Here is a 24,417-nt window from a genome sequence, read left to right as displayed (position 1 = left end):
CTCAGGTGTTCAAATACTTATGTTCAGCAGTGCAAGACAAAGAAATTCTTTAAAAATCATACAATGTGATTTCCAGAAAAAAATAATTCAGACCCCTCCATGATTTCTAAGTGGGAGAACATGCAAAATTGCAGGGTGTTCAAATACTTCTGTTCCTCACTGTATACCTGTTTCCACAAAATACTGATACAGGGTTTTGATATACTGGCTTCCACAAAATATTGATTGAGGTCTGCGATATACCTGCTTCGACAAATACTGCTCTTCTATAGGGACTTCGTCACAGGGTCATTTTGAAAATGACAGGCAGAGGAAGAGGCAGACCATTTCGCACCAGGCCGGAGCCTAAGTGGGATGTTGGAGAAGGCGCGTGCTATTACGTCAAAGGACGCACCAGACTTGGTTGAGTGGCTCACTCAGCATTCCGCTTCTGCACCCTCCTCATCCTCTGTATCAGCACCCTCCTCACTCTCTGATGTGTGCGCCCCCAAAGACACCACCACCACCACCATAGCCCCTCAACTGGAGTCAGAGGAATTATTTTCCGATCCATTCCCAGACCTTACCGATGCGCAGCCATTCTTGGCATCGGATGAGGAAGAGGAGGTAGCAACGGCCGCCACCCAGCGATCTGACGACAGAACCCAGATCAGCCCAAGGAGGGTGGTCCCCGCTGTTGCTGCCTACTCCAAGATCTCTAATGTCAGTGGTGGTGAAGGTGACAATGATGACATGTCAATGGACGTCACGTGGGTGCCAACAAGAGAGAAAGAGGAGGGGAGAGAAAGAGGGAGAGAAAGAGCAGTAGATAGGGAGGAGAAGGAGGAGAAGCAGGCAGAACTTACAGTGCACAGGAGGCAAAAAGCAGACTGTAAATGTATCTGGAGCCATCCACCATGCACGGTCAAATCTGGTGCTCCGAGGACGCCGACACGTGGCTCCGCAGTGTGGGCTTTTTTTAACGTGTCAGCTGCTAACAATAGTGTTGCCATCTGCAGCCTGTGCTGTCAACACATAAGTCGCGGTAAGCCCAACACTCACCGAGGGATGAGCGGCTTAAGAAGGCACAGGCCTCCCATCACCGAGCCCAGTTGGAGCAACGCCGTCAGAACCCACAAAGCCACACTCCTGACGCTCCACGTCCTGCCTTTTCTCCTTCTCCTCTCCCCTCCCATTTGTCCTCCACTCCACCTTCCACCATGCCATCTGGAAAAAGGCAGTCTTCCGTGGCCCAAATGTTCGAACTTAAATAGTTGATGACGCCGGATAACCCTCTTGTCGGAACTGCTAGCCTGCCACTTTATGCCATATAAACTGGTGGACTCAGAGGCCATTAGAAAATTTGTGGCCATTGGCACACCACAATGGAAGGTCCCCGGAAGGAAATATTTCTTGCCGAAGGGCATCCCAGAGCTATATGGCCATGTTCAGCGGCAAGTGAATGTATCTCTATCACACAGTGTTGGTGCCAAGATACATCTGACCACAGACACGTGGTCTAGCAAACATGGGCAGGGAAGGTACATAACTTTTACTGCACACTGGGTGAACCTTCTGATGGCTGTCAAGCATGTAACCTGTGGCACCCGTGTGGATTTGGTGTTACTGCCACGGATTGCATGCAGGCCTGCCTCTTCTTCTCTTCCTCTTATTCCATCCTCTGTCTCCTCCTCTGCTGACTCCTCCTTTTCCACTGCTACCGCCTCTTCCGCTGCACCCCCCAGCTCCCCAGAACCTATTCGATGTGCCAGGTGACACGTTGCCATGCTGTTCTGCGTCTGTTGTGCCTGGAAGCCAAGAGCCACACCGGTCCTGCACTCCTTTCAGCTCTGCGGTCACAGGCCGATCAGTGGCTAACCCCGCTCAAATTGACAGTTGGTAAAGTGGTGTGCGACAATGGTGCCAATCTGCTGAGCGTGCTGAAACAGGGCAAAATGACACACGTGCCGTGCATGGCACACTTCCTGAACTTAGTCGTGCATCGATTCGTTGCCAAATACCCCGGGGTCCAGGACATCTTGCGGCAGGCCAGGAAAATCTCTGCCCATTTTAGAAGATCTTACACGGCCATGGCTCGCCTTGCTGACGTTCAGCGGCAACACCAGTTGCCCGTCAGCCATCTGATTTGTGACTGCCCGATGTGCTGGAACTTCACCTTGTATATGCTTGATAGGCTGCTCCAGCAGAAACGTGCCATTAACGACTACCTGTACGAACTCTGCGGCAGGACAGGTTCTGGGGAGCATGTTTTTTTTTTCACCGCGCCAGTGGCTGCTCATGCGCGACGCATGCAGACTTCTGCGCCCATTTGATGAGATCACCAAACTGGTCAGTCGAAGCTAGGGCGCCATCAGTGACATCATAACTTACGCCTTCTTTCTGGAGCGACAAAACCATCTAAGCCCGTATGCCAAACGTCAAGGCGATCTCTGTTACACGGGTCCTAACACTAAATACTACCTGTTATGCGCCATAATGACCGCCAGTACAAAATGCATTGACCAAGCATCTCGCTCTTATAAATAAGCGTAGTATTAGCACCATAACACCATTAACACCATAATTTTTGTAAGCATTGTTGTACTTTGTCTGATTTGCAGAGTGCTGCCGCATTGTCTCCTTTTTTTCCTCTAGGTCTTTGCCATGGCGGCGTGCACCTGCGCACTGGGAGGTGCTGACTAACCCTCTTTTTTTGCAGATTTACAATGCTGGAGATGTGGCACTCCAGCGAGTCGTGCACTCCTGATTAGCCTGTCTGCCCCATAGGCTGATTTTAATTATTTTCAGTATAAAGCTGTGGCCTGCTCTCACTACATTCATTGGAAGCTGTTAAGCACCAGGAAGGGTATAGAGTGGGCTCAGCATGCATGTTGGTACCTGCATCCCTTGTAATGGAGGCCATTTTGGCACAAAAAATGGAAAAAGGCAGAGTGGATCCAACATGCATGTGGGTCCAACACTCCCTGAATTTTATGGCGGTCATTATGGCGCATAACAGGTAGTATTTAGTGTTAGGACCCGTGTAACAGAGATCGCCTTGACGTTTGGCATACGGGCTTAGATGGTTTTGTACAAAATGCATTGACCAAGCATCTCGCTCTTATAAATAAGCGTAGTATTAGCACCATAACACCATTAACACCATAATTTTTGTAAGCATTGTTGTACTTTGTCTGATTTGCAGAGTGCTGCCGCATTGTCTCCTTTTTTTCCTCTAGGTCTTTGCCATGGCGGCGTGCACCTGCGCACTGGGAGGTGCTGACTAACCCTCTTTTTTTGCATTCTTTCTGGAGCGTGCATTGCGTTGTGTCATTGATCAAGCCGTCGAGGAGCAGGAAGATGAGGAAGTCACAATGCTAAATGAATTCCCAGAGGGGGCTACTCCATCTGAGACAAGTCAGCAGGAGTGTGAAGAGAAGTCAGAGGAGGATGGTGCCTGGAGAGCGGAGAAGGAGGAGCAAGAAGAGCAGGCTTTAAACTTTTCTGGGATCCCTGGTGTTGTCCGTGGATGGGGGGAGGAGACCGAGGACGACATTCTTCTGGGCGATGAGCAGGAGCCAGGGCGCTCCACCGCTTCCAATTAAGTGCAAATTGGGGCCTTCATGCTCCAGTATTTGAAGAGGGACCCCCCGTATAAAAAGCATAAAAGGCAAGGACCAGTACTGGGTGGCAACTTACTTAGACCCCCGGTACAAACACAAAATGGCGGACATGTTACCAGCATCACAGAGGGCTGTGAGAATACAGCATTTCCAGGCCTTGCTTCGAGAGATGCTGCATTCTGCTGTTGCGGGCGCTGGCAGAGGAATTTCCACCCACAAAGAAACAGTTGCGCAACCCAATCCTACCGCACATGCAAGAAAAGGGCGGTTTGAAGATGTGTTGGTCACTTCGGATATGAGATCATTCTTGCAGCCAACCCATCGACAGCCGCCCTCTGGATTCAGCCTCAGGGAATGCCTAGACCGACTAGTGTCCGACTACATCGAGTTAACGGCCGATGTGGACGCTCTGAGAAGCGAGGAACCCCTTGACTACTGGGTGTGCAGGCTTGACCTGTGGCCAGAGCTGGCACAATTTGCCATGGAACTCTTGGCTTTCCCCTCATCCAGTGCCCTGTCCGAAAGGAGGTTCAGCGCAGCAGGGGGGATCGTGACCGATGAGTGCACTCGCCTAGCTCATAACAGTGTGGACTACCTCACATTTCTAAAAATGAATGCGGTATGGATCTTGGAGGAATTCCACACCTGTGACGACCACATTTAATTGAATTTCACCTATTACCATTGTTTTTTTTTTCAAGAGGGGGGATTTTGTTAGCCATGTTTTTAATCCAATTTTATAATTTTAGTTCTTTTAAACATATGTATTTGACATATATTTGTACTGGCCTGCAGTAAAATTGATATACAATGAGCGTCTGTACCTCCAACCACATAATGACTTGATGTTTTCTGTCCGGTGAATGCCTAATGTTTGGGGCCTGTACTCCACTGGCCTGCAGTCAAATTGATATCTAATGACCGTCTAATGTAACTGGCCAACAGTAAAATTGTTATACGGTGACCGCCTAATATACCTCCAGCCACATACTTACTTGTTCTTTTCTGTCAGGTGAATACCTAATGTTTGGGGCCTGTACTCCCGTGGCCTAAAATAACATTTTTCTAGGCTCCAGCAGGGCACATTTTTGAGAGTTTCCCTTTAAGACGCATTAAAATACATATTTTTTATGGGAATTTTTGCAATTGATCCCCCTCTGGTATGTCACTGTCTATGTTGTGGGACAATTTGTGCATTTCTAGTAAGTGTTTGGTGGATGCAAATATGACCTGAAGGTTTTTCAGGTTGGCCTGCAGTTCGCGAACATTTGATCGCGTTTGCGAATCGTCCTGGCCGATGTTCGTCCATCACTACCTAGGGTATTTGGCACTCTGGGCAGATCCCTTTTCTGGCGCCTTGCCCCCCAAAACAAAAAAATTATATTTTTCAATGCTCCCCCTGTGTCTCCCACACAGTATAATGACCCCCAATGGTTCCCTCTGAGAGTATAAATGACTAGTATTGGGCAAATCGATGCTTCGGATCATAGATCAAAACTTCATTTGAATTCTGTACAGAGATTCGTCTCTGTACAGCATTAAAATGTATGGGCTCCGACGAGGTGAAATTCGTTATCATCGAAGTCTTGCGGGACTTCAGTGAATTACTTCGGAATTAGATTTTAAAGAGGACCTTTCAGCGCTTCTGACATGCCTTTTTTATTAGCTTCATGCATTCCCCATGTAATAACAATTCTCGAGCATCTATTCTTATGTCTCTATGTTGTGCCATTCCTCTATTATTTCTAATAGAAGTTATGAATGAATTGCTATTGGGTACAGTGGAGAGGTAACCAGTTGGGGGGGTGTACCTGCACATTCTGAAAATGGCAGCACTGATTGGATAGAGTGAGTCTGAGCAAGTACACCCCCCCCCCCTACTGGTTACCTCCCCTCAGTACCCTTACTGAAGGCCAATAGCAATTCATTCATAACTTCTAGTGCAAATAATAAAGGAATGGCACAACATAGAGACATACAGTAAGACTAGGTGCTGCAGAATCGTAATTACATGGGGAATGCATGTAGATATTAAAACAGGAATGTGAGGAGTGGTGAAAGGTCCTCTTTAAAACTTGAAATCAATTACAAAACTTGGATTTGAAGCCGACTTTGGATTCCTGTTTTAAATTGGTTTTCAAGTTTAAAAATCGAATGCCGAAGTTATTCACCGAAGTCTCACCTCGTCAGAGGTCATACATTTTAATGCTGTACGGAGAACAAATTTTTGAGTCAACTTTGGATCTTGGATCCGAAGTTCGATTCCCCCTATACATTATGACCCCCAGTGGCCCCCTCACTTAGGGTCCTTATTCTGTATGTTAACACTGGGCGTCATTATACTGTATAGGGGAGGGCAATAGGGGGTATTATACTGTATGGGGGACACAGGTGGGTCATTATACTTTGTGAGGGGGCCAATGAGGGTCATTTTACTGTATGAGTGGCCATCGGGGGGCATTATATTGTGTGAGGGGCCCTCACACAGTGTAATGACCCCCAGTGGTCCTCTTACATAGTATAAGGACCCCTTGTAGCCCCCTCACACAGTTTAATGACCCCCAAGTGCCCTCTCACATACTGGAAGTAATATAGATACAATAGTTCCTGCGAGTAGTTAGTTAGCAAGTAGAGGTGACTTGCCTACAGGATGCACCACCACAGGACCTCGAGACGGAAAGCTGTAGATATCACCGGAAGGGAGTTGAGACCAGAGTGGTGGGGTTAAAAGGTGCTACCTAGACCATAGATCCTGGATACACCTGAGGTCTTGTGGGGTATTGCAGCACAAGGTGGGATTGCTGTGGTGAAAACTACAGAACTTCCTAAATAAATTGCTGCCACTCAAAGGAGTTTCTGACTGTTTCTTTCTGCCATCCTAGAGTGGGGAACTATGCTATCCTCAGGGAAAGATCTGACTCACTTACAACCTTCCCTCCGTCAGATCAAGGTATCTAACACTGCAAATGGCACAGCATTTTTGATATTGCTGTCATCTGACAGCCCTCTAGGGCTAAGAAAAATGCTGGATATTGCGTTTCCTCACAAGGGGAGGGGATCCTAACTAGGGAACCCCCCGCATACCAGATATACGTGTCATATTGGGCCTTATTGAATTCTATTAATTACAGGGGATAAGCATAAGCTAACTGATAGCATGCCAATGTCAGTCTGCTGCATCTAAAGCTAATAAGATATCGTCTTCTATTAAAAGAGACAACCTGAGCTCAGGATACATGTGCTATGACGAGGCAGATGGGAAGGGCTTCTCCCTCACTTCAGTTATGCAGCACATCGTTGCCAGAAACATATTAAAAAGCTGATTATTTTTGAAGTTCAGGAAAGGAGAAAACTTTAAGATCTTAATAAAACAGCAATTTTGTGTAACACACTCAACATTTAGCAGATTATGCAGCTGTGATAAGATAATGTTCCGTGGTTGGCATAGCGGCTGCCGAAGGCTCGCTTCGGGGTCTGTGTACACCTCCTCCTGCTAATTGATACTAGTCATTATGAAAATGGAGTAAAAAAAGGAAAAAGTAGGCCAGATGTGAATACAAGTGTCATCCTCAACACTCCAGCGAGCTAAAGAGCTGTGACTCACACAACCAGGAACTAAAAAGAAACAAAAATTGGGCAGAGTTGATACAGACAAAATTTCTACCAGACGCCCACCATGACGACGAGACGCTACAGCCGTTTTTTTTTTTTTTATGCAGAGCATAATTCAATGTCCCCAGACTCCCCAGTGATTATTATGAGCTCTGTAAATTGCATCATCAAGACTCTTTACAGTGCAGCTGCGACTAAATAATCCTCGGCAGATACAGCTAACCTGGTTTTGTGGCAGCATACTGGTAGTTATTGAGTTCAAATAAATTTCCACCAAAAAAATAAAAAATCTCTAAAAATATAATTGCTAAATCATTTTTGTTATAATTTTTTCTTATTTTTACAGTAATCTTCTACTTTACATTTCTGGCTTGGTAGTAGTCTTAAAGGAAATAATCAATCCTATTGAACCCTCCATAATGCCTGATTAAACAGCAGAGTTAGATCTATTACTTACCTGTCTTCCCCTGATGCATTGCTGCATTTATTAATTTTAGGAATTTTAAGAAATGTGCAAATTTGGGCTTAAAGGCTGTGTACACCTTTGGGGGCATTTTTTTTATTATTACATTGTACTCATTTTGAGATAAAAATAATTTTTTCAATTGATCTTTATTAAAAATATGGAGTCCTTTTCTCTGTACAAATCTGAGATCCTCTAGTAGCAGCCTGTGGATTTTCTCTCTTTTCCGTCAGTCAGGGAGCTGACGGGCTCCTTATCTCTGCTCTCTGACATTATAAACATTCATTATAGCTCAGTTCTTATCTAACTGATAATAATGTGACTTAAATAAGTTTTTATGACCTCTTAGAAGTTTACAGATAAGGGTTATTAAATGACCGGCAGAAAGTCAAAGTGCCAGTCATACAGCTACAAAAACAGTTAACTCTTTGTGACATAACGGCTCAATATTTTTTATAGAGGCCAATTAAGAAAATGTTTTTTAGCTAAAAATAATTACAATGCAATCATAAAAAAAATTGCCTCTGAATGTATACATAGCCTTTAAGTGCCGTTAGGCCCTAACCACTCAGTGCACCCTTGCTCCTCCACTCTTCTTTCCTGGACACTTCCCCTTCCACCTGGATACCTGGAGGGGGGGAAGGGAGGGTTTGTCCAGGAAAGCCTAGTGGGTGGGTGTCTAGGGCGCACCTTCGCTGCACTTACGCCCTAACTTGCATATTTCTAAAACACTTATTTCTCCTAAATGCAGCAATGAATTGTAGGAAGAGGGGTAAGCTATAAATCGGCAGGGTCAGCCCTACCAGGCATTATGACTTGGCTGTTAAGGTTGATCCTGCTGACAGATGCCTTTAAAATGCAACAGAAGAAGTGTGAGGTAGTCTGAAGTCTGCATCTTTAGGATACAGCTGCTCCTGCTTTAGCTCTGCTTGTTCTGATTGCCTCCTGTATAAGAGCTCAGTAGACAGTCTATTTATATTAACTTGACAGCCCTACTTCCAGTTACAAGAGAGGAATCTTCTCCAACAGGGTACAGGAAATGCAGGTGGGAGAGTGGGTGGTCCGGTCATTTAGAAAAACTTTCACTTTGGGGTGACAGTGATTTTAATGGATGAAGTGGTCCATTGAGAGCTCTGCTTAATCTAGCAAATGGGCTAATGTTAGGATTTTGCGACAATCTGTCATGAGATGTCTAGCCTATATCTGTCTCTGTGTGGCCACCCAGTGGTGATGATGTGAATTTCAGCCTGTCAAGGCTTGCATGTTGCGATATTTTATTAATTGGTCTAACAGGGCAGTGAGTGTGGAACCACTGTGTCAATTACCAGGCTTGACTTTAGGGTGTCATTCTGGCACTCCCCTGGTATTTACCTTTCAACCCTTGTACAGGGATGTGGACTTTACTGCAGAGGAGCATCCAGACCGCATCCTCCTGGGATAGTCCGGGTGTTATTAGCAACTGATTAACGGGAGTCAAAAACTACGGTGCAAGCCCCGTAAAATCAGGCTGGAGACTTGGAACAGATTTTGACATCCAGGCAGTGACACAGATGATGTAGACAAGGATATACACAGAATTGGTGGGCAGGCAGAAAACAGAAGGAAGCATGACAAGACAAGAGAACTGGGTACTTGTCAGCAGCATGGACAGGGCAGGTACTGAGTACTGAACTGAAATAGACATACTGAACTGGGAGGTCAGGAGCACACTGACAGGATGGGATAATGGCTAAAGCATGAACAGAACCACAAGAATGAGTAACGCAAGAGTAACACCAGTAAATTGCAAAACAAGTACTGAAGCCTTAACTTCAAAACACCTTTGCTGGTCACCTGTGAACCTAAAGCTCAGGCAGCCTCTGGCTGGAAAAGGTGCCTTAAATACCCAGGGACCCCGAGCCATTGGCAGGAGGAGGAGTTGAAAGCTTGTCCACTGGCTCTTTAACTCACTTTCTAAGGAAACAGAGGTTGGAAGACTAGGCAGGAGCATGCAGGCCATAACGTGCAGAGGATGCCGGCAACCAAGATGCAGGATGGCATAATGAGTGATGCTGCCAGTGAGTGAACAGCAGGGCATTGGCGGGCATGGACTGTCGACATGCCAATTGGTTTTCTAAGAAAATGGAGTTCTGAACCAAATGACAGTAATGGTGGACACATCTGTGTATGAGTTGTGTATGTCTCTGTAGCTCCCAGAGGCTTCAGTGGAGACAGCCACGTCTTATAAGTGGGGTATGAGGTGGTGAGCACCCACCAAGCTTCTTCCAGCCCTCTCCACGGCTCTCCTTATGCTCAGATCTGAGCAGGTGTAGGTGCACACGCTATAACAAGTGCTCAGTGTTATATTAGGATTGGTGACATCTTCATTTTATTGTGCTATCACATGCAGATTTTGGGCTGATCACGGGGGTGACATGTGGCAGTATATTCTAGAACTGCTCCTCCAGCACTTTACTAATGTGATATTAGTCAGACTGTCAGGACTTTACATATTTCATGAGAATTCTTCATGCTCAAACTCCATGGAATTACTGAAAGCTTTCCCGCAGCCCGGCTCCCTCGTCACCTCAGCTCATCATAGACTCTTGCCAAGTGATAGAGCAAAATTTCCATTAACTCTTTCTGATGCTGTCTTCTTCGTATCATGGATGTCACTGCAGTTTTTTTTTCTGGGTTGTCTTCTAGAATCTACAAGGTTCTCCACCATGCTGCACCACCATGCTGTTTAAGGGCTCAAGCATACGGCCATTGGTCGGCCATTCTGCAATTTGCGGTCCCCAATGCACGGGCAACATCCATGTATATTCCGCAGACGGGTTCAGACCCGTTCAACTTGAATGGGTCTGTGCTCAGTCCGGTGCATGCACTACTTTTTTGCAGTGCGGAGGTACGGACAGAGACCCCATGGAAGAACTTGGTAGTGCTTCTGTGGGGTTCCGTGCCTCCGTTCTGCCCCAGACCTTCTGGATTGCAGACCCAGTCAAGTGAATGGGTCAGCATCCGTGATGCGGGGTGCACACGGCCGGTGCCCGCATATTGTGGACGCGCTGTTTGTAGGCTGCAATACGGGCATGGCCAGGCAACAGCTCTTTGCATTAGCCCTAAGGCATTATGCACACGACAGTTGTTTTTCTCGGCCTCCGTTCCGTTTTTTTTGCGGATAGGATGGGGACCCATTCATTTCAATGGGTCAGCAAAAAAAATGCTGATAGTTCATCCGTTTGTGTTCCGCGTCCGTTTTCCGTGTTTCCCTTCAGCAAAAAAAATAGTACATGTCCTACTTTTTTCACATTTGCAGACAAGGATAGGCATTTATTACAAGGGATCTGTGGAAAAAAAACGGATCCTCCCAAAAAAACGGATGCCGCATCCATTTTTTTTTGCGGACGCACAATTTGCGGACGCAAAAAACAACTGTTGTGTGCATGAGGCCTAAGGCTGGTGTCACACATAGGTTTTGGTGTTTTTGTATTTTTTCTTGCCAACCTTTCGTGCAGTGTGTTTGTTAAGGCATAAAACGTCAGCTCCGGGGGTTGCTTGGCAGTCTACGGGAAATATTAAGACCAGGACAAAAAGGTATTTTTATGTTTTTGCAAAAAAAGAGGTGTATTTTGGGTCTTTAAAGGAAGCCTTAGGCTTCATGCACACGACCGTTGTTTGTTTCCGCGTCCGTTCCGCCGATTTTAGCGTTTCTGATAAGGACCCATTCATTTCTATTGAGCCGTTGAAAATGCGGATAGTCCACTGTTTGTTATCCGCGTCCGTGGTTCCAGTCCGTCAAAAAAATATAACCTGTCCTATTCTTGTCCGTGAAAAACGGTTAGCGGACCCATTTAAGTCAATGGGACTGCCAAAAATGCGGATGCACAACCGTCTGTCATCCGCGTCCGCTTTTGTAGAATAAGTTGCCTGGTGACCAGCATATATACCAGTATCCTGTGTGGAGATATTAAAATGACACTTTTTTTACCTTCCTTTTTTTGGGGCGGTCCAACAAAAAAAACAGAAGACAAGCGGAAACACAACGGAAACAAAAACGGCAACGGACAACGGAACAATGGATCCCCAATTTGCGGACTGCAAAAAAAACTGTTGTGTGCATGAGGCCTTAAAAGAACATAAAAGATACTGAGCAAAATGAGTGTATAATTTTTTGGAGGCAAAAAAAAAAAAAAAAAAGCCAGGACCAAAACTGTGTGAAGGAGCACTAAGGTTCAAAACACACACAGCTATTTTCACTTGTACTTTTCTATTTTTAGTGGCGTTTTGTTTTCTGGAGGTGTTTTGTCAGTTTTTTTTATACAATTTTTTATTCTGAGAATTTATAATTATATAATTTATTTTTTTAATTTACATTTTTTTTATATAATTTTTTGTTATTTATTTTTTATTTATTAGTGCTTTATATAGCACTACAGTCGTGGCCAAAAGTTTTGAGAATGACACAAATATTAGTTTTCGCAAAGTTTGCTGCTAAACTGCTTTTAGATCTTTGTTTCAGTTGTTTCTGTGATGTAGTGAAATATAATTACACGCACTTCATACGTTTCAAAGGCTTTTATCGACAATTACATGACATTTATGCAAAGAGTCAGTATTTGCAGTGTTGGCCCTTCTTTTTCAGGACCTCTGCAATCCGACTGGGCATGCTCTCAATCAACTTCTGGGCCAATTCTAGAGATGGCCCGAACTATCCGACGGCGAACAGTTCCCGGCGAACATAGCTTGTTCGCGTTCGCCTCTGCCGGGCGAACACATGCGATGTTCGGTCCGCCCCCTATACATCATCATTGAGCAAACTTTGACCCTGTACCTCACAGTCAGCAGACACATTCCAGCCAATCAGCAGCATACCCTCCCTCCCAGACCCTCCCACCTCCTGCACAGCATCCATTTTAGATTCATTCTGAAGCTGCAGTCTTAGTGAGAGGAGGGAGACTGTAACTGCTGCTGATTTAATTGGGAAATCGATAGCTAGGCTAGTGAATTCAGTGTCCACTCCAGTCCTGAAAGACTCATCTGATCTCTGCTGTAAGGACAGCGTCCTGACAGCACCCCAAAAAGCCCTTTTTAGGGCTGCAACATTAGTCTGCTTTTTTTTTTTCCTTTATATACATATTGCAGTTGCCTGGCCTGCCTGTGTGTGAGGAGCTGCAGGCCCACAGACTGTAGTGTGCCCACTGCCAGTGCTCACCCCTGTCATTCCGTGTGGCACAGGACTTTGCTTAAAAAAAGGCACTTAATTTTTACACTTTAATCTAAGGTTAGTTGCCTGCCAGTGTGTGTCAGGCTGACTTCCACTGACTGTAGTGTGCCCACTGCCAGTGCCCACCACTCATACCGGCTGGCACAGGACTTTGCATAAAAAAGGCATTTAATTTTTACACTTTAGTGTAATTTCAGCTGCTTGCCTGCTGCTAGTGTGTGTCAGGCCGACTTCAACTGACTGTAGTGTGCCCACTGCCAGTGCCCACCCCTGTCATCCCGTGTGGCACAGGACTTTGCTTAAAAAAAAGGCACTTCATTTTTACACTTTAATCTAAGGTTAGTTGCCTGCCAGTGTGTGTCAGGCCGACTTCAACTGACTGTAGTGTGCCCACTGCCAGTGCCCACCCCTGTCATCCCGAGTGGCACAGGACTTTGCTTAAAAAATAGGCACTTAATTTTTACACTTTAATCTAAGGTTAGTTGCCTGCCAGTGTGTGTCAGGCTGACTTCCACTGACTGTAGTGTGCCCACTGCCAGTGCCCACCACTCATACCGGCTGGCACAGGACTTTGCATAAAAAAGGCATTTAATTTTTACACTTTAGTGTAATTTCAGCTGCTTGCCTGCTGCTAGTGTGTGTCAGGCCGACTTCAACTGACTGTAGTGTGCCCACTGCCAGTGCCAACCACTGATACCGGGTGGCACAGTAGCTTGCCGATAAATAAGGCATTTAATTTTTAGACAGTAGTCTAAATTCAGTTGCTTGCCTGCTGCCAGTGTGTGTCAGGCCCGCTTCCACTGACTGTAGTGTGCCCACTGCCAGTGCCAACCACTGATACCGGGTGGCACAGTAGCTTGCCGATAAATAAGGCATTTAATTTTTAGACAGTAGTCTAAATTCAGTTGCTTGCCTGCTGCCAGTCAGTGTGTCAGGCCCTCTTCCACTGACTGTAGTGTGCCCACTGCCAGTGCCAACCACTCATACCGGGTGGCACAGTAGCTTGCCGATAAATAAGGCATTTAATTTTTACACTTTAGTGTAATTTCAGTTGCTTGCCTGCTGCCAGTGTGTGTCAGGCCCGCTTCCACTGACTGTAGTGTGCCCACTGCCAGTGCCAACCACTGATACCGGGTGGCACAGTAGCTTGCCGATAAATAAGGCATTTAATTTTTAGACAGTAGTCTAAATTCAGTTGCTTGCCTGCTGCCAGTCAGTGTGTCAGGCCCTCTTCCACTGACTGTAGTGTGCCCACTGCCAGTGCCAACCACTCATACCGGGTGGCACAGTAGCTTGCCGATAAATAAGGCATTTAATTTTTACACTTTAGTGTAATTTCAGTTGCTTGCCTGCTGCCAGTGTGTGTCAGGCCCGCTTCTACTGACTGTAGTGTGCCCACTGCCAGTGCCAACCACTGATACCGGGTGGCACAGTAGCTTGCCGATAAATAAGGCATTTAATTTTTACACTTTAGTGTAATTTCAGTTGCTTGCCTGCTGCCAGTGTGTGTCAGGCCCGCTTCCACTGACTGTAGTGTGCCCACTGCCAGTGCCAACCACTGATACCGGGTGGCACAGTAGCTTGCCGATAAATAAGGCATTTAATTTTTAGACAGTAGTCTAAATTCAGTTGCTTGCCTGCTGCCAGTCAGTGTGTCAGGCCCTCTTCCACTGACTGTAGTGTGCCCACTGCCAGTGCCAACCACTCATACCGGGTGGCACAGTAGCTTGCCGATAAATAAGGCATTTAATTTTTACACTTTAGTGTAATTTCAGTTGCTTGCCTGCTGCCAGTGTGTGTCAGGCCCGCTTCTACTGACTGTAGTGTGCCCACTGCCAGTGCCAACCACTGATACCGGGTGGCACAGTAGCTTGCCGATAAATAAGGCATTTAATTTTTACACTTTAGTGTAATTTCAGTTGCTTGCCTGCTGCCAGTGTGTGTCAGGCCCGCTTCCACTGACTGTAGTGTGCCCACTGCCAGTGCCAACCACTGATACCGGGTGGCACAGTAGCTTGCCGATAAATAAGGCATTTAATTTTTAGACAGTAGTCTAAATTCAGTTGCTTGCCTGCTGCCAGTCAGTGTGTCAGGCCCTCTTCCACTGACTGTAGTGTGCCCACTGCCAGTGCCAACCACTCATACCGGGTGGCACAGTAGCTTGCCGATAAATAAGGCATTTAATTTTTACACTTTAGTGTAATTTCAGTTGCTTGCCTGCTGCCAGTGTGTGTCAGGCCCGCTTCTACTGACTGTAGTGTGCCCACTGCCAGTGCCAACCACTGATACCGGGTGGCACAGTAGCTTGCCGATAAATAAGGCATTTAATTTTTACACTTTAGTGTAATTTCAGTTGCTTGCCTGCTGCCAGTGTGTGTCAGGCCCGCTTCCACTGACTGTAGTGTGCCCACTGCCAGTGCCAACCACTGATACCGGGTGGCACAGTAGCTTGCCGATAAATAAGGCATTTAATTTTTAGACAGTAGTCTAAATTCAGTTGCTTGCCTGCTGCCAGTCAGTGTGTCAGGCCCTCTTCCACTGACTGTAGTGTGCCCACTGCCAGTGCCAACCACTCATACCGGGTGGCACAGTAGCTTGCCGATAAATAAGGCATTTAATTTTTACACTTTAGTGTAATTTCAGTTGCTTGCCTGCTGCCAGTGTGTGTCAGGCCCGCTTCTACTGACTGTAGTGTGCCCACTGCCAGTGCCAACCACTGATACCGGGTGGCACAGTAGCTTGCCGATAAATAAGGCATTTAATTTTTAGACAGTAGTCTAAATTCAGTTGCTTGCCTGCTGCCAGTGTGTGTCAGGCCCGCTTCCACTGACTGTAGTGTGCCCACTGCCAGTGCCAACCACTGATACCGGGTGGCACAGTAGCTTGTCGATAAATAAGGCATTTAATTTTTACACTTTAGTGTAATTTCAGTTGCTTGCCTGCTGCCAGTGTGTGTCAGGCCCGCTTCCACTGACTGTAGTGTGCCCACTGCCAGTGCCAACCACTGATACCGGGTGGCACAGTAGCTTGCCGATAAATAAGGCATTTAATTTTTAGACAGTAGTCTAAATTCAGTTGCTTGCCTGCTGCCAGTGTGTGTCAGGCCCTCTTCCACTGACTGTAGTGTGCCCACTGCCAGTGCCAACCATTCATACCGGGTGGCACAGTAGCTTGCCGATAAATAAGGCATTTAATTTTTACACTTTAGTGTAATTTCAGTTGCTTGCCTGCTGCCAGTGTGTGTCAGGCCCTCTTCCACTGACTGTAGTGTGCCCACTGCCAGTGCCAACCACTGATACCGGGTGGCACAGTAGCTTGCCGATAAATAAGGCATTTAATTTTTAGACAGTAGTCTAAATTCAGTTGCTTGCCTGCTGCCAGTGTGTGTCAGGCCCACTTCCACAGACTGTAGTGTGCCCACTGCCAGTGCCAACCACTCATACCGGGTGGCACAGTACCTAGCACGCGTAGTACCACTTATCTAAAAAAAAAATGACAGGCAGAGGCAGGCCACCCCGCAGGGGCCGTCGTGGTCGTGGTGCTGTGATTTCCACTGTCCCTGGAATAATGCCCAGTTTTCAGAGGCCACGTACCCTGAACCCGAAAAATTCAGAGGACGTAGTTGACTGGCTTAGACAGGACACCCAATCTTCAACAGCTTCCGCTAAGAACCTTGACGCACCATCCTCCTCCAACTCAGCTTCGGTCACCTGCTCTCAAGTTACCACGCACCCGCCCGTCGCCACTACCACCACAGCCACCACAGCCGCTTCACTTGATCCGTCAGAGGAGTTATTTACACATCAGTTGGATGCAATTAGTGATGCGCAACCATTATTGCCAGATGATGTAGATTACGGGGATATGTCTCAGTCAGGCAGGATTACACACATGGACGTACAGTGTGATGATGATGATGTTGTACCCGCTGCTGCTTCCTTTGCTGAGGTGTCAGATACAAGTGAAGCGGTTGATGATGACGATGTGTCCACGGATGCCACGTGGGTGCCTGCTCGAAGAGAAGAAGAGGGGGAAAGTTCTGAAGGGGAGACAGAGAGAATGAGGAGACGAGTTGGAAGCAGGGGGAGGTCGTCGCAAGGAGTTAGTGGCACAGTCAGACAGCATGTATCGGCACCTGGGGTCAGCCAGACAGCACGCCAGTCAACGCATGCTGTTGCCACCACTAGAATGCCGTCATTGCAAAGCTCAGCAGTGTGGCATTTTTTTTGTGTGTCTGCCTCTGATAAAAGCAATGCCATTTGCAACCTGTGCCAAAAGAAACTGAGTCGTGGGAAGTCCAACACCCACCTTGGTACAACTGCTTTGCGAAGGCACATGATCTCACATCACAAACGCCTATGGGATCAACACATGAGTACAAGCAGCACACAAACTCAAAGCCACCATGCTCCTCCTGGTCCTGCATCTTCAGCCACGTCAACCACTGCTGTCCTCCCTGCCCCCTCTCAACCACCCGCCACTCCATCTCTCACCTTCAGCAGTTCCTGCTCATCTGCCCACAGTCAGGTGTCTGTCAAGGACATGTTTGAGCATAAGAAGCCAATGTCACAAAGTCACCCCCTTGCCCGGCGACTGACAGCTGGCTTGACGGAACTCTTAGCCCGCCAGCTTTTACCATACCAGCTGGTAGAGTCTGAGGCCTTCAAAAAATTTGTCGCTATTGGGACACCACAGTGGAAGGTACCCGGACGAAATTTTTTTTCAAAAAAGGCAATCCCAAACCTCTACCATGTCATTGAAAAGGAAGTCATGGCATCTCTGGCATACAGTGTTGGGGCAAGGGTCCATCTGACCACTGATACCTGGTCTGCAAAGCACGGTCAGGGCAGGTATATCACGTATACTGCGCATTGGGTCAACCTGCTGACGGCTGACAAGCATGGAATGCGTGGCTCTGCAGCGGAGTTGGTGACACCACCACGACTTGCAGGCAGACCTACTGCCACCTCCTCTACTCCTACTCCATCCTCTTTAATTTCCTCCTCGGCTGAGTCCTCTTCTGCTGCGGCGTCTGGCTGCACATCAACTGATTCCCCCCAGCTCCCCAGGGGCTATTCCACATCCCGGATACGACAGTGTAACGCTATCTTGGGGTTGACTTGCCTGAAAGCAGAGAGCCACACAGGACCAGCACTCCTGTCCGCCCTGAACGCACAGGTGGATCAGTGGCTGACCCCGCACCAACTGGAGATCGGCAAAGTGGTGTGTGACAATGGAAGCAATCTGTTGGCGGCATTAAATTTGGGCAAGTTGTCACATGTGCCGTGCATGGCACATGTGTTGAATCTCATCGTACAACGTTTTGTGTCTAAGTACCCAGGCTTACAGGACGTCCTCAAGCAGGCCAGGAAGGTGTGTGGCCATTTCAGGCGTTCCTACACGGCCATGGCGCACTTTTCCGATATTCAGCGGCGAAACAACATGCCAGTGAGGCGCTTGATATGCGACAGCCCGACACGTTGGAATTCAACACTCCTAATGTTCGACCGCCTGCTCCAACAAGAAAAAGCCGTCAACGAGTATTTGTATGACCGGGGTGCTAGGACAGCCTCTGCGGAGCTGGGAATCTTTTTGCCACGTTACTGGACACTCATGCGCAATGCCTGTAGGCTTATGCGTCCTTTTGAGGAGGTGACAAACCTAGTCAGTCGCACCGAAGGCACCATCAGCGACCTCATCCCATTTGTTTTCTTCCTGGAGCGTGCCCTGCGAAGAGTTCTGGATCAGGCTGTAGATGAGCGTGAAGAGGAAGAGGAAGAGTTGTGGTCACCATCACCACCAGAAACAGCCTTGTCATCATCGCTTGCCGGACCTGCAGCAACGCTGGAAGAGGAGTATGAGGAAGAGGAGTCAGAGGAGGAATGTGGCGGCTTTGAGGAGGAGGAAGACCAACCACAGCAGGCACCCCAGGGTGCTCGTTGTTGTCACCTATCTGGGACCCATGGTGTTGTACGTGGCTGGGGGGAAGAACAGACCGTCAATGACATCAGTGAGGACGAGGAACGGGAAATGAGAAGCTCTGCATCCAACCTTGTTCAAATGGGGTCTTTCATGCTGTCATGTCTGTTGAGGGACCCACGTATAAAAAGGATAAAGGAGAACGATCTGTACTGGGTGACCACGCTACTAGACCCCCGGTATAAGCAGAAAGTGGCAGAAATGTTACCAAATTACCGAAAGTCGGAAAGGATGCAGCAGTTCAAAACCAAACTAAAAAATATGCTTTACACAGCTTATAAGGGAGATGTCACAGCACAACGGGAATCTAACAGGGGAAGAGGTGAGTGTAATCCTCCTCCTACCACGGCGGCAAGGACTGGACGATTTACAGATGTGTTGTTGATGGAGGACATGCGGAGCTTTTTCAGTCCTACTCATCGCCACAGCCCTTCGGGATCCAGCCTTAGAGAACGACTCGACCGACAGGTAGCAGACTACCTCGCCTTAACAGCAGATATCGACACTCTGAGGAGCAATGAACCCCTTCACTACTGGGTGTGCAGGCTTGACCTGTGGCCTGAGCTATCCCAGTTTGCGATAGAACTTCTGGCCTGCCCTGCTTCAAGTGTCCTGTCAGAAAGGAGCTTCAGTGCAGCAGGAGGCATTGTCACTGACAAGAGAAGTCGCCTCGGTCAAAAAAGTGTTGATTACCTCACCTTCATAAAGATGAATGAGGCATGGATCCCGAAGGGACTGACAGTGGGGGATACGTTTGACTAACAAAAGGCCTGATTACATGCCTTGGCCTCAAAATGGTCCCCACGCTGCTGTATTTAATGTCTGCATACCGGATGACTTTCGTGAATTCTCCACCACCAACTAGGGTTCAAGCCGTAATGTTTTAGTCACTTTTCTGCCTGGAAAACATAAATTTTTCCGGCCGCTGCTACAATAGCGTCTGCAACAGTGCCATTATTTTTCAGGCATGTGTACATGCCTAATTTTTCTGTCCTATGGTGCAGCACTGTGGCTGCAAAAACAAACCAAAAAAAAAAGGCACATACAAGTGTCAATTCCCCTTCGTGATCGTTACCTTGTTGTGGTGAAGGGGCTTGCGTATCACAATGAAGCAATCATCATCACCTCTATAAAAGTGTGTTGGCAATGTTGCCACACCCCAGATGATAAGGCCGTTGCTTCATTATGGTCAGACCAAAAGCGATCGGGTGGCCACGCTACTAGACCCCCGGTATAAGCAGAAAGTGGCAGAAATGTTACCAAATTACCAAAAGTCGGAAAGGATGCAGCAGTTCAAAACCAAACTAAAAAATATGCTTTACACAGCTTATAAGGGGGATGTCAATGGGGGATTCGACAATGGTTAATCAATTCGACCGGATAGGGTCCGTAACAGGGATTAAGCTGATAGCAATAGTACTAGTTAAGACACCACTCATATAGGGTGTCACAGCACATTGCTCTGTGCACGCGCAGTGCCCCAATTTGGGAGTAAGAGGACCGACCAAGCTGCTTTTTCCATCTCCCGGTTCCTGAAATCAATTCAGTTTAGTGTATGAGAGTTTGGTCTGTCACTGTGAAGGCAGTCGAAGGTACCCGGCCTAAATTTTTTTTCATAAAAGGCAATTCCTGATATGGGACGTAACAGGGATTAAACTGATGAGAATAATACTACAGAAAATACCACTCATATCGGTGGAGGGAGCCAGCGTTTTTTTAACCATCTCCCCGTTCAAAAAATCTATTTAATAAATGGCCCCCAGATTGGGGATGTTAGAGGGATTAAACTGATGAGAATAGTACTACAGAAAATACCACTCATATCGGGTGTGACAGTAAATTGCACGGCGCAGATGCAGTCACCGTGGTTTAAAACAGAGTGGAGGGAGCCAGCGTTTTTTTAACCATCTCCCCGTTCGAAAAATCTATTCAATAAATGGCACCCAGATTGGGGACGTTAGAGGGATTAAACTGATGAGAATAGTACTACAGAAAATACCACTCATATCGGGTGTGACAGTAAATTGCACGGCGCAGACGCAGTCACCGTGGTTTAAAACAGAGTGGAGGGAGCCAGGTTTTTTTTAACCATCTCCCCGTTCGAAAAATCTATTCAATAAATGGCACCCAGATTGGGGACGTTAGAGGGATTAAACTGATGAGAATAGTACTACAGAAAATACCACTCATATCGGGTGTGACAGTAAATTGCACGGCGCAGACGCAGTCACCGTGGATTAAAACAGAGTGGAGGGAGCCAGCGTTTTTTTAACCATCTCCCCGTCCGAAAAATCGGTTTAATAAATGGCCCCCAGATTGGGGAGTCGGGGACGTTAGAGGGATTAAACTGATGAGAATAGTACTACAGAAAATACCACTCATATCGGGTGTGACAGTAAATTGCACGGCGCAGACGCAGTCACCGTGGATAAAAACAAAGGGGAGGGAGCCAGCGTTTTTTTAACCATCTCCCCGTTCGAAAAATCAATTCAATTGACCTTTCGGGGACCCTTGGTGTTGTACGTGGCTGGGTGGAGGAAGAAACCTTCAATGACATCACCGGGACGTGGCTAGCTTGGTATCCAACCTTGTGCAAATGGGGAGTTTGCGGTTGTGCAAATGAACTGTTTGCGGTGCATTAAAAGGGGAGTTTGGTCTGTCAATGTCTGTGATGCGGGCGTAACCCTTACACTACCTGATCGATACAACATCATACCTGATCGTATACACACACTGGATGTTTTAAAGCACGTTATTCCAAACAATTTAGGAATGTTAGTTGATTTATGCCCTTTATGGATTAAAACCCGACTCTGCGTCCACTACGTAATTTTCCATGGGAGTTTTGCCATAGATCCCCCTCCGGCATGCCACAGTCCAGGTGTTAGACCCCTTGAAACAACTTTCTCATCACTATTGTGGCCAGAAAGAGTCCCTGTGGGTTTTAAAATTCGCCTGTCTATTGAAGTCTATGGCGGTTCGCCCGGTTCGCCAGTTCGCGAACATTTGCGGAAGTTCGCGTTCGCTGTTCGCGAACTGAAAATTTTATGTTCGCGACATCACTAGCCAATTCCTGACTGATAGCAACCCATTCTTTCATCATCACTTCTTGGAGTTTGTCAGAATTAGTGGGTTTTTGTTTGTCCACCCGCCTCTTGAGGATTGACCACAAGTTCTCAATGGGATTAAGATCTGGGGAGTTTCCAGGCCATGGACCCAAAATGTCAACGTTTTGGTCCCCGAGCCACTTAGTTATCACTTTTGCCTTATGGCACGGTGCTCCATCGTGCTGGAAAATGCATTGTTCTTCACCAAACTGTTGTTGGATTGTTGGAAGAAGTTGCCGTTGGAGGGTGTTTTGGTGCCATTCTTTATTCATGGCTGTGTTTTTGGGCAAAATTGTGAGTGAGCCCACTCCCTTGGATGAGAAGCAACCCCACACATGAATGGTCTCAGGATGCTTTACTGTTGGCATGACACAGGACTGATGGTAGCGCTCATCTTTTCTTCTCCGGACAAGCCTTTTTCCAGATGCCCCAAACAATCGGAAAGAGGCTTCATCGGAGAATATGACTTTGCCTCAGTCCTCAGCAGTCCATTCACCATACTTTCTGCAGAAGATAAATCTGTCCCTGATGTTTTTTCTGGAGAGAAGTGGCTTCTTTGCTGCCCTTCTTGACACCAGGCCATCTTCCAAAAGTCTTCGCCTCACTGTGCGTGCAGATGCGCTCACACCTGCCTGCTGCCATTCCTGAGCAAGCTCTGCACTGGTGGCACTTCAATCCCGCAGCTGAATCCTCTTTAGGAGACGATCCTGGCGCTTGCTGGACTTTCTTGGACGCCCTGAAGCCTTCTTAACAAGAATTGAACCTCTTTCCTTGAAGTTCTTGATGATCCTATAAATTATTGATTGAGGTGCAATCTTAGTAGCCACAATATCCTTGCCTGTGAAGCCATTTTTATGCAACGCAATGATGGCTGCACGCGTTTCTTTGCAGGTCACCATGGTTAACAATGGAAGAACAATGATTTCAAGCATCACCCTCCTTTCAACATGTCAAGTCTGCCATTTTAACCCAATCAGCCTGACATAATGATCTCCAGCCTTGTGCTCGTCAACATTCTCACCTGAGTTAACAAGATGATTACTGAAATGATCTCAGCAGGTCCTTTAATGACAGCAATGAAATGCAGTGGAAAGGTTTTTTTGGGATTAAGTTAATTTTCATGGCAAAGAAGGACTATGCAATTCATCTGATCACTCTTCATAACATTCTGGAGTATATGCAAATTGCTATTATAAAAACTTAAGCAGCAACTTTTCCAATTTCCAATATTTATGTAATTCTCAAAACCTTTGGCCACGACTGTACTATATTCTGCAGCTCTTTACAGGCATTAGCATCACACTGTCCCCAACGGGGCTCACAATCTAAGGTCCATGTCAGTATGACTTTGAAGTGTGAAAGAAAACCAGAGTACCCAGAGGAAACCCACAGGGAAAACATACAAACTCCATGCAGATGTTGTCCTTGGTCAGATTCGTACCCAGGACACCAGCACTGCCAGGCACCAGCGCTAACCACTGAACCACTGCAGCACTTTGAAGCTTTAGGCATTTATTTCAGGAGTTTTTTCATCCACTTCTCTATAAAAATGCAAAATGGAATTCTCTTAACAGGTTGATTTAGTAGCTAAGGGGGCAATTACTTTTTTTTAACTAGGGACAAGAAGAGCTGAAGCATATTTTCCTTCAATAAGCAGGAACATAATTTTATAAAAGATATGTTGTGGTTATCTTTGTCTAATATTAAAATTAGTTTGATGAAGTGTGAAAAATATGCAAACACAGAAGATATTGGGAAGGGGGCAAATACTTTTTCACAGCACAGAACTTTCCCCCCTGGGAGCTGAGTGATAAAAAGCAGGTTACATGGGCCTTGGAGAGATCACAATGTAAAATGAAGAGTCGCCTCCCCTACAAGTCCTGCTGAACATTTTGGATGTTGTTCTTCATAACTATTTCATGAAGAAGAGAAGTGGCGTCCCTGAGCCATGGAACATCTCCCGGGCATTTACATATTTTAGCAGGAACAATTCTTCTACCACAATAACTCCTCGGTGCGTCTACACATCTTACTACAAAGATTTTGTCATTATAGTCCTATTTTACATCTGTTGGGATGTTTTTTGTATTTTTACTCTGATATACATCTGTGTACCCTACAGTGGATTCTCTTGGTGCCTACTGGACTAAGGAATACTTTTCTGGGCTCCTCTCACTTTTGGAATTAGTATAATTTTATGTTTGTTTTTTAATTTATATGATTTCTGCCAGCCCCGATCTGAGATCTGACAAAGCTTCTGTAACACCCCGGAGTTGTGTTACTACACTCCTCTACCCCGCTACTATCTTCTAAGAGTCTTTATACTGTCATCTGATGTAATTTATATTATGTCTTTCACAAATGTGCATATAGATCTATGTTAAATGCTATTGTTCATGTAATTAGCCTGGTTACCAGTAGGTGGCAGCAACTAATTGGCAGGTACAA

This window comes from Bufo bufo, chromosome 3 (genome assembly GCF_905171765.1).
Source record: "Bufo bufo chromosome 3, aBufBuf1.1, whole genome shotgun sequence".
Taxonomy (NCBI): domain Eukaryota; kingdom Metazoa; phylum Chordata; class Amphibia; order Anura; family Bufonidae; genus Bufo; species Bufo bufo.
The sequence above is the reverse complement of the archived record's forward strand: the minus strand, read 5'-3'. Positions refer to the sequence as shown.